We start from the raw sequence: 12,442 nt of genomic DNA, 5'->3' as shown, positions 1-12,442 counted from the left end.
CGATATGTACAAATTTGTACTACCAAAATGAAGACGTACGAATTTGTACCTCTCCAATTTCGAGGAAATTGAATTTTTATTAGGAAGTGAAGCTGCCCAGCACACAATTTTAGTCCTTTCATTTCGAGCACACATTGGGTACGTATCTTTCGTACCGTTTTGGTTCGAATTGAAATGAGAAATTAGTCGTGCAGGCCAACTTTAACAGCAATAAAAATTCAAATTTCTCAAAATTCGTTGGGATACAAATTATAATTTTGGTGGTACAAATTGGCGCATATTGAATGCAAATTTATGGTATTGTTTTCATTCGAATTGAAAACAAGTTGTGCGGGCCCGTTTGACCCACCATCAAAAATTCAAATTTCTCGTAATTGTTGGGGGTACAAATTCTACTTTTGGTGGTTTAAGTTGGCACGTATTTTTTGGTAGCGTCTTATTCGAATTGGAGAGGAAAACCAATTGTGTGGGCCAGTTTGATTACTGTTAGCCCATTACGTTGGCCATTACATTCTGATTCTGTCTTGTTATTTTCTCTGTGATATTGCTATGTACTGGCCTTTGTTTGATTAGGTTGTGCATAGATTAAGATATTATTTCAAATCTAGAAAGTATTATATACAGCGATTACAAACGATATACTTACGACATATTACCAACACGAAACCCTGATTTGAAGGTGCTTTTGTTAAATTTTGATTTTGTCTTTTGTTTTACCAATTCTAAAGTGCAATAGTCCAACACGAAATCGGCGAAGTGATAAGACAGCTTCTTTACCCTTTTTAGTTTTCATACAAGGGGAGGGAGAATCTGTGTTGGAAATACGAAATAGTAATATAAAAAGATATAGTATGAGTAGAAACATTCCTTGTACCTAATATTCTAAACATTTTGTAGAGGAAGGCAATTTTCTTATCACCATAGAATTGTCATATATTAAAAAGTATACTACCTGTATTGCATTTTTCTCTTGTTTGATGACAGACATTACGCAACTTGGTAGAAAGTCATTGTAATATACAAACAAAGCCTCGCATCATTCCTCCTCCTAGCCACCCATTCACCGTCGCAGCCTTTTTCTGTACTTCGCCTGACAAGATAAAGTGTTTTGCCAAAGTGGACAAGAGGGAAAGAGGTTTGTATAATAGGTGTCACGTCAGAAGGGCCCGGACAAAAGGGCGAGGACAAAAAGGCCCGAGTCAAAATGGCCCAGCGTCAAAAGGGCCCCGGTCATAAGGGCCCGAGTTAAAAGAGCCCGACGTCAAAAGGGACTCGCGTCAAAAGGGCCCCGGTCATAAGGGCCTGAGTCAAAAGAGCCCCACGTCAAAAGGGCCCAGCGACCAAAGGGCCCCGCGACAAAAAGGCCCGAGTCAAAAGCGCCACGGCTTAAGGTCCCGCGTCAGAAGGGCCCCGCGTCAAAACGGCCCGGGTCAAAAGGGCCCCGGTCATAAGGGCCCAAGTCAAAAGGGCCCCGGTCATAAGGGCCCGAGTCAAAAGGGCCCTGCGTCAAAAGGGGCCCCGAGTCAAAAGGACCCCGCGATCAAAGGGCATCACGTCAAAAAAGCCTGAGATATAGCCTGAAAGGCATGAGAAATTTAAAAATGCTTATTAGATTAAAAGTATTCAGTGGACACCACCTGATCTGTGTTGAAAGAACATACATGTGGATCTGTATACAGTGTTAGTCAAAGTTATTACGACAGCCCAGTTACGATTCATGTGAACAGAGAAAAGTATTCCAGGTAGGTATTGATCAGTGCCGTGTCATGGTGCGGGTGAGCGTGGCAACGACCCTGGGTGCCGAAGTAAGGTGGCGCAAAATTCGGGAGTAAGAAATAAAAGGAAAGAAGGAAAGAAAAAGAAAGAGGAAAAATTACTTGGAATATTTTAGATCAATAGCAGATAGTGTTACTCGTGTTAGGAAAATCTATGTACATCCAACAACAAAAGTCTCTCCACCCTAAGTGCTCTAATTCCATAACTTGGGGTCCAGGTAATTTGCAGTTGTAAGAACCAGAGATGGAGTGGGTCAGTGGGTCGGTAGGTCAGTGGGTCAAGTGGGCCAAGTTTTATGAGTGGGTCAGTGGGTCGTGGGTCAACAGCATGTGACCCACTGTGACTTACCAACCACCATGACACACTGTGACCCACCACCCACCGTGACCCACTGTGACCCACCACCCACCATGACCAACTGCGACCCACCACCCACTGTGACCCACTGTGACCACCAGAAACCATGGGCCACTGCGACCCACCGACTCAGTATGATCTACCGACCCTCTCTGCTCACTGCATTTTAGACAGTATCTTCTGAAGACTGGTAAATTTGTCTTCGTTTACTTTCAAGACCTTCATTTCCCTTCCTTTTCCACTTGTTTCTGTCTACTTACCTGAGTTGAGTATATCTAACCAAGTGAAAAAAGAATTTCAGGGCTTTTGGATATTGATATTTTTAATTGTAATAATAGCAATACCACTTCTACTACCACTTGGCTTTCGAGATCTGTGAGCTTTTAGAGGAGTTAACTACTGGAAAAAATACATTTCTGAATCACTGTAATATATAAATTATTATATAAAAAATTGAATGTAACTATGTGTGCCTGATCATCACGGTCAAATTGCAAAGTCAAACGAAATTACTTTTGGTACATAGTTAGGCCTTAATCCAAACTGGGATGTTATATTGCTTTTATTATAATGCATAATATCCTAAGGAGATAGAAGGGGGGCACGGTGGCTCAGTGGTAGAGCGTTCACCTCTGGTGCTTGGGGTCCCGGGTTCGATCCCAGCCCCCGCCAAGTGAACTTTGTGGTGGACAAACACCGTGCTCGTGGGTTTTCTCGGGGTACTCCCGTTTCCTTCCACTTTCTTCATTCCACCATTTCACTCATCTCTCATTATCACCGTCTCCTTTAGCCTAACCGGCATAACCGTGGGACGTAAAACTCAAAGATTTCATTTCATTTCCTAAGGAGATAGAGAGGATCCAAATTTTGGGGGGGGGGGGAAATGAGTATCTCGCAAACCGTTAAACGTACGGAGCTGAAATTCAGTGTATTAACTCTTTATTGAAAATAAACAGAATGTGTCCTAGCATTTTTTAAATTCTCCTTTATGGGGGGGGGGCACTTTCTATATATGGAAAATTGGTAGTGAGTTGGTTTGTAAAAATGATCGAAAACGATCGATGTTATTTAAGAAAAAAATCACAAACAAAAATATACAGTGCTTGGCGTCATATATCCATTGCTTTCTACTATAATAATTGTTGAAGCTTATGTTTATTATATGGAGCGCTTACAACACAGGACAATCAACCCAAAAACTTGAGACTAAAATAGGCATAAAATTTGTACTGTAAGATTAATTACACGGAAATTTTAAGTTTGGATTGTACGCATAATTATATGGAAAATTTTACACTATTTTCCCTTTACGTTGGTCTACTTACCTTGATTTGGAACTTTCAAATTTCATCCTTTTTTCCACTGAAAAGTATTGATAATTCAACAAGGAAACAATTGTACTATGATAATTTAATTTAAATTCATCGTAATTTGGCACATGGCAAACAGCAGTGTGGTAATTGAAGAGGAAGAAGGAGAGAAATTCCCATTCACCTCTGAACACTCCTGGAACCTCGTTCCCTTTCGCTTTCTAGACGGGGGAGGGAACTTGGCGATGGCATCAAACCTTCATGTGTAATTACAAAAACTAAATTTATAAACAAATAAGAAATCATCAGTTTATCAGGCTTTAATTGATAATTTATTCACAAGATTCCCTATCGAAGGCGTGGTAGATGAAGTTTCTGTTCTCCATGAATCGACATTGCCAACTGACAGGTCGATATGGAAAAGATGTTGTATGGTGATAGAGAGATGATACTTCTTGCTGAGTATTTCAAAACTGACTAAGAAAAATCGTTATCAGACTTAAGTCTAACGAGCAGATTGTTGATGAGGAGTTGCATAAATCGGGTAGAAGTATTATCAATTTCCACGACTGAGTGTGAACGGGGATTTCTCCGTATGAATTTACAAATGACTGATATTAGAATAGACTAACTGCCCAAACATTGTCTAACTTGTTCATCAATGTTAATGGCCCACCGCTAGACAAGTTCAAAGTACACGGGCTAGTTATTTGTTGGCTGAAGGATGGACATCATTCCGTTGCTGATGATTTACCACGAAAAAGTTACCAACAGGAAATAAACCCGATTTCAGATTTGTTTTAAGGTGCAAAATTACTAGTTATAGAAAATGTATACTGGTATAAGTAATGGCTTATTTGTGTTATTCAACTTTGTACCTATTTTTTTAGTAAGTCTCTTCTTTGCTTTAGGTAAACTACTTTGAGTAAATATTCATAATAATTGCAATTATGCATATTTGAGTAGTAGTAGTCCCCCCCGTATATTGAGCCGAGTCAGCAAAAATTTTCTCGATTCTGATTGGCTGAGAGAGGTCACGTGACGTTAGGCCCCGCCCACGCGGGAAATTCAAATTTTTTAGGTCACGTGGTATGACGTCATGAGTCACCCTGCGGGGAAATCCCTCATTCTCTTTTATGACATGGATTTTTGAAATTTGTTCCCTTTTACGGGTAAGATGTGTGTTTTGATTGGTTGACAGCTGTCACGTGATTTTAGACCCTGCGATATTTGAAATTCGTTCCCTTTTACGGGTAAGATGAGTGTTTATGATTGGCTGACAGAGGTCACGTGATCTTAGGCCCAGGGATTTTTTAAAATTCGTTCCCTTTTATGGGTAAGATGAGTCCTTTGGTACCACGATGATAGAGGTCACGTGATTTTAAGCCCTGTGACTTTTGAAATTAGGTGTCCTTTCTGATGTATACTTTGGTACCTCGATTCTGATTGGCCGACAGAGGTCACATGATCTTAGACCCGCCACACGGTGAACAGAATACGTGGGAAAACCCCATCACTCATTTGTTTCCATGTTACGGGTAAGATGATTGCTTTGGTACCACGATGTTGATTGGTTGATAGAAATCGCATAATCTTACACACCCACCCCCAATGCTAGACATTTAGAGTGCTATGACGACGATCCACCCTAGACCTGGATTTTAGAATTTAGTTCCCTTTTTATGGTTATGCGTAAAGTTCACATGAAGGGTTCAACCTCCTCCTTAAATAACCCTTTTTGGTATCATGATATTGTACTGAAGTTTACATTAAATATTATCGTTCTCTTTGGCAGATAAGATGATTACCAGCTTTTTTACCTTGATGGAGATCCTGTCCTTGAATTAGTTGCCTATGTCTCTGGAAGTAACAATGGTGAAAGAGGGGTGTCGCTTGTAGATTTCTTATAACACATTGTTGTGAGTTTAAGCGATTTTTTAAACGCTCAGTAAGCGCTTCATTAATGGAAACAGTGTTGCCAGATTTTTCTTACCTAAACTGCTCCGATTCTTTTCGAAACGGTTCCGCAGAGTACAAGAAATTTTAAACTAAAAAATTTTTCGAACTAAAAAAAATTTTGTAACTAAAAAAAATTTTAAACAAAAATTTTCAAACAAAAAATTTTCGAACTAAAAAATTTTGAAACAAAAATTTCAAAAAAATTCGAACCAAAAAATTTAAACTAAAAACTTTCGAACTAAATTTTCAAATAAAAAAAAAAATTCGAACTAAAAGGAATTTAAAAAATTTTCGAACCCAAAAAAAAATTCGAACTAAAAAAATTAAAAATTTTTCGAAAAATATTTTAAACTAAAAACTTTCGAACTAAATTTTCAAATCAAAATTTTTCGAACTAAAAATTTTAAAAAATTTCGAACCAATTTTTAAAAATAAGTTTCGTACTAAAGATGTAAACCACATTTGAAAATTTTCAAATCAATTTTTGAACTAAAATTAAAAACCAAATTTTGGACACTAAAAATTCTTTAATTATTTTTCGAACAAAATCATGTAAACCAAATCTTGGATGTATTTTCCACCTTAAATTTTCAAGATTACCATGATTTGAAAACAAGTGTTCAGGGTTTCAAGAAATAATAAAACATATTTTTTTCAACTTGTTGTATTTAACGAAAGGTATGTGCTCTTCTCATACAATTTATTAACATAATAAATACAGGATCTAGTTAATGAATATTTTGGACGCGTCATCATCTTCGAATCTTGTAGCCGTATCCTGTAAAGAAAAAGAAGAAACGACGGATTACTTTATGAATTTCTTTTTTTTTCTGAAACAATAAAAATGAGTCAATATTGATAAGAGAGAAATAAAACTTACTCGTAAATGATGGATCTGTTTAGGCTCATCTTCCTCCTCGGGTACAGGATCACTGCATTTTTTTCACCGATGGATGTTTATGAACTCTTCTGGGTATTGCATTTTTCTAGGTGTTGCTGCTTTATGGTCAAGGTCCCCCCCTTCGGTACGAGATGACTGCATTTCTTCCACTGATGGTGGTGTTGATGGTTTATGAACTCTTGTGGGTACTTCATTTTCTTCTTGGTGTTGCTGCTTTGTGGTTAAGGAAGGGAAAGAAGAAAAGGAAAAGGAAAAAAGAAATGGCGGCCTTATTGGGTGCTTACAATTTTTTCTTCTTCATCTTCTTTTTCCAGTTCCATCTTCTGTTTTTTAACGTACCCGTACGGAACCGTATCATAGGAATTGAATTCTTTAAATCGACGTTTTGTGTACTGGATACTGTACATTTTTCTTCTTTGCGTGTGACAATGGTATGGTCTTTGGTCCTGCATATCTTATGGGGGATAGTGATGGTGACTTGTCCACGGCATTGATTTGTAATCATTTCTTTTAGCGTGTTGAAATTTAATTGTTGCCCTGCATTGTAATTTAATGTAAATCCTCTAATTTTGCATATGTAACTGGTGACGTTGGTATCCGGATTGTATATTTCTAGGCTGTAATTTTTTGGTCCTCCACTGACAAATGTCTTGATGTATGCTCGTGGTCCGTAAGATTCCATCTCATTCGATAAGCATCCCAAGTACGTTGAAGGTTCAATGGTTGGCTCCCAGGCTTTTCTGTAAATATCACAGAATCCGTGTCGAAATATAAAACACGTTCCTGCAACATTTCCAGGTACTTGTACAGTTCCAGACGTGCCTGACATGTTGTAAATGCACCTAACACGACATTGGTGTTTCGGTTTTGAACAGGCACATGTTCATTGTACTCCCAGAACGCATATAACATCGTATCATTGATGGGTACAATTTGATGGAGTTTAATGTCGGGGGAAGTGAGTTTTTCATAAAATTCTTCCGGCCGATCAATAATTGTGGTCTGGCTAAAGTTTGTACGCTGGCAAAGCTTTCCCCAAAGAGAGTTCCCACAAAGCTTAGATAAACTTCTTCGTGCAGGATTATTTTCAATTTTGGACGGATCCAATGCAATACCTTCACGCTCCAGGACGGTTTGTATGAATTTTGATTTGTCTTCTTCGGTCACACAGGAACTAGGCCAGCCAGACGCTTCCATTTTCGATTTCAAAAATGTATTGATATATTCCGTGAACAAGCCACCTGTTTTCGTGATGGGATCATATTGTTCAATGTCATAATCCCAAATTTCAAAAATTTCCACCGGCTGATATCCTAATTCTACTGCTTTCTGGATTTCATATGATACCCATGTTCCAGTGAGGCACCGCTCCTGATCATTGTGCGTACACGTTGCTGTAGGGTCTGGGTTCATTTCTTCGGCACACGCAGCACACAGTGGAAAGAGTAGTTTCTTGTTACATCGGTAAGGCAGGAGACCATGATAAAGATGTTGACTTGGTAATATCGACATTTTGATTAGACCATTGACTTTATTTATTGGTGGTATATTTTCATCACCCTGTAGATAAATTCGTGGATGGCCTACAGGGTATTTAGCACACTTATTGATGTAAGGATAAAGCGAGACAATATCGAAATATTTTATTACTTCCCCCGCTTTTTCGTCGACTTGGTGGTACAATTTCACGCAATTGGTCCTTCCTCCAAAAAAACTATCTCTTGGATTTAATGGTCTGCGGTTCATGTACGGGTGATTCTTCAGATACGTCGCCATTGCAGGATTTTGTTTTAAGAACTGATTAAATTCGCACTCCCACATTTCATGTACAATGTACCCCAATTCACGCAGTCTTGCATTTTTTCTTTGCGTTCGTTCATAACGGAATTCCATGGTGTCTTCTGGATTGCTGTAGATGGGCTGATTACGGCCTGTAGTAAAACATACTTTACACCCGTGATAAAAGCAGCCGGCATGCTCGTAGACGTGCTCCTCTAACGTCTCAGGATCTTGGTAGTAGCCATCAACATGGAATCCCGCAATAAACACTTCTTTTTGTCGGGCCGCATGTAAGATTTGTTTTTCTTCGGTTTTTTCAATGTAGGCCAGCCATTGCATTGCAGCGATCGATTGGGTACTTCTCCATCGATAGCCATGTGCCGGTAGAATTCCTATGGTGTTGGGTTTAAGGAAATTCCGGCGGAATACTAAATTGGAAGCACTTGCAATCGTGATCGTCTCCAAGAAGGGATTCACTTTGGTTTCTGTTTCAAATGACGTCATAAACGAAACGCATGCTTGTCGCAGTACATTGACATCTTGAATACAATATTTGATAATTTCTTTCTGGAAATCAAACGTATCATTACGATGATCGTTGTACCACTGCATGAACTTGTTTCTGTCTTCGACGGCCATTTCATCTGCACCATAATACTTCGTTTCTGGAAGTGGTCCAATATACGATTGATTCTCCTTGGTGTTGAAGAAATGTGGGAAGTAGCCTTTGGTTGCGGGTAAATTGAACGCTTTTGACAATTTACTTAATGCCATAGGTAGGAAGTTCAACGAGTCAATGAACGTCAGATTATTCAAAGTTAAACTCAGTATCTTGGTCCCATTTAATATGACGTCAGGTCTCCATTGGCATTGTTCTACCATAGCCTTTAAAATAAAATGTCCATCGTATCCCTTAGCGTTGTGTGCGACACAGAAAATCCTATTTATATTGGGACGACGTTCCCGCAAGTACTGGAGAAAATTATAAACTGGATCCTCTCCTTGGAAAATATGCTGGCGCTGACCACACGTACTGCAAGACTGCTGAATATTGTTGTTTTCAACACATGCATAACATATTTGTTGTGCAACCAATAAATTTGGAATGTGTACATACGTATTATCGCCAATATTCGTGTCTTGCATAGATTCTATATCATAGAAAATCAATAAGGCTTTCTTTGCGTGCATGAGTGAAGGAACACCAGGTTTCAAGCATTGTCGATCGGGAAGCATAAAACATTGATGGGATCCTGGAACAATCTTCTTACAAACATTGCAAAAGATCTCATTACAATCATGAAGGCGTTGTCCGGTATGCACAAAAGAATATACTCTGTAACATCTAGTACATTGCTTCACCATTTTGCATACAGGTTCCCCATGATGATATACAATATTACGATGATTGTTAAAACATTCTTCGCCGTAAAATTGACGATTGCAGTCGTTGCATAATATCGGCGTTTGGTTCTTGTCGCATAGAGGTCTCTGTAGACATTTGGAGCACGTTACAGGACAATTTTTTACATGTTCATTGCGTTTACTATACTTTTTATGGCACGCCTCACAGTAGAACTTGGTTGCAAAACAAGCAGTTAAAGATTGAATGATATCAAAATGGCCAGCCAAACAAATCAAATTTATGGGAGTGCGATTTTCGTCGTTGGGCCCCTCGTACATGATATCACGGCCTGTGAAACTGGTATACACAGTAATTTTATATTCTTTAAGGTATGCCTGGAATTGTCGAATTTCATTACACTGGCACCATGATCCAAATTCACTCCTGCATTTGCACATAGCGCATCGACTTCACCGTCCACAACACATTTTGATTGATCTTGATATTGTCTGTGTCGTTTCATATCTACATTCTTGTATTTTTTCAGGCCAATAGCAATAACAATGGAGTACGCTAGACACCTTGAATCTTGATTTTTTATACGTACAATCCCTCGCTTGCAACGTAACAATTCTTCGTTTTGAAGTATTCCTTGCCGCAAACCGCCATAGCCACGTGGAATATCCACACGATGAAAATGAACGGTGAATGGTTCGTGCAGTAGAAACGCATTGTTACTTTGTAAAACTCTTTCGAACGAGGCCCACATCGTTTCCAGTGTCAAGTTTCGCGCTTGGCGAAAACTCACCCAAAACGGTTTATTTGTGTTGCGTGGCGATATTACAGATAAACCAACCATCGCCTCATCGTCGACATTGACTAACAAATGGTCCAGCATTGCTTGGAAACTGTTATGTACATACTGTATGATATCGGTTCCTACGGGTGGTGCGTTGAATTGAATTTCGAGCATTCTGCCCTCAATGTTAAATCGTCTATAATGACGAGTGATTTCATTGCGAACAGTAAAACCCGATTCGGCCATGGTTAAAAATGAAAACAAACAAACAGGTACGGTAAAACAAATATGTAATGGGAAAAAGGAATTGAGCAGCGTGAATTTACTACAAAAGAAAAGAAGAAAGAAAAATCTTAATCACCTGATAAACAGAAAATCATAACATTAATGATAAATAATTAACTAAGTAATTCATGTAAAGGTCCTGAGTTTGATTCCTGGCGGTGACGTTCAGAATCTCATTATGAAAGCACGTGTACTAGAAATCAAAGTTTTTTTTAAATAATTATGTCACTGAAATGAGTGTTTTATTGCTGTCAAACTCGAGACCATTACACCAGCATGTAACTGACCTATCATTCTATAGTGATAAAAAGAATGCATGAAATGAATGAATGTTTCATCAGTACTGAGATGTGACAAAGTACGCGTAAGCATTTTTTCCACTCACAACGACCTTTAAATGATGCGTTTGCAAGTTGAAGAGATTCACCAAGCATTAACGATACACATACGTAATTGTCAAAACAAAATCTGTATAGCGTATTTTTTTTATTATTATTGTGACTAAGCGGTTAGCGTACATGGTTCGGACGTGGAAGACCCTGGTTCAATCCTCGGCGGGTTTGCTTTCCACGTCGGGGGCATGTCAAGCCTTTTCTGAAATTTAATATTCTCACGCGTTATCATACATTCTTTTCAAAACTAAGCTAAATGATTGACGTACACACCTCATAATACATAAACGTACATAAATCGTCTATAATGACGAGTGATTTCATTACAAATAGTAAAACCCGATTCGGCCATGGTTAAAATGAAAACAACAAACAGGTACGGTAAAACAAATATGTAATGGGAAAAAAGGAATTGTGCAGCGTGAATTTACTACAAAAGAAAAGAAGAAAGAAAAATCTTAATCACTTGATAAACAGGAAATCATAACATTCATGATAAATTCTTAACTAAGTAATTCATGTAAAGGTCCTGAGTTTGATTCCCTGGCGGTGACGTTCAGAATTTCATTATGAAAGCACGCGTACTAGAAATCAAAGTTTTTTAAAAATAATTATGTTACTGAAATGTGTGTTTTATTGCTGTCAAACTCGAGACCATTGCATCAGCATGTAACTGACCTACCATTCTATAGTGATAAAAAGAATGCATGAATGAATGTTTCAACAGTACTGAGATGTGATAAAGCACGCGTAAGCATTTTTTTCCACTCACAACGACCTTTAAATGATGCGTTTGCAAGTTGAAGAGATTCACCAACCATTAACGTTACACATACGTAATTGTCGAAACAAAATCTGTATAGCGTAAATCTTTTAACCAAATATTCATGCACTCTTTTTTATTTAAGCGGTTAGCGTACATGCTTCTAACGTGGAAGGCCCTGGTTCAATCCTCGGTGGGGTTTGCTTTCCCACATCGGATCGCTGTCAAGCCTTTTTTGAAATTTAATATTCTCATGCGTTATCATACATTCTTTTCAAAACTAAGCTAAATGGTTGACGTACACACCTCTGGCCTTGGTTCAATCCCGGGCGGTTGCTCGAATATCACGTTAAGCTGAAGGGGACACTAAAATGAAATAATGGTTTCAAAGGGTATCGAACCATATTATTCTCAGACATAGTTTTTAATATTCTGTAATGCATTCTTTTCAAAACTAAGCGCACACATTTTCTGGCCATGGCTCAATTCCCGACGGGAGTTCACATTCAACATTAAGCTGAAGGGACGCTAAACCATATCATTTATCGTGCTTACTTCTAATGTGTGGGGGTTCCTGATTCGTACTCCCACTTTCCCATTCCACTAATTCCTTCATAGTCTAAATATTTCGTACTAAAAGTAAAACAGTGTATGAGTGATCCACCCCCACAAATATAAAGTAAAAATGATTTTCGAATTTTGGGTGACAAATAAAATCTCACTGAACTTACCTCAAATTCAATGAACAAAAAGTCGGTGCAGTAAAGCTTAAATGA

The sequence above is a fragment of the Thermobia domestica genome, chromosome 7 (genome assembly GCF_964235325.1).
Source record: "Thermobia domestica chromosome 7, izTheDome1.hap1.1, whole genome shotgun sequence".
Taxonomy (NCBI): domain Eukaryota; kingdom Metazoa; phylum Arthropoda; class Insecta; order Zygentoma; family Lepismatidae; genus Thermobia; species Thermobia domestica.
The sequence above is the reverse complement of the archived record's forward strand: the minus strand, read 5'-3'. Positions refer to the sequence as shown.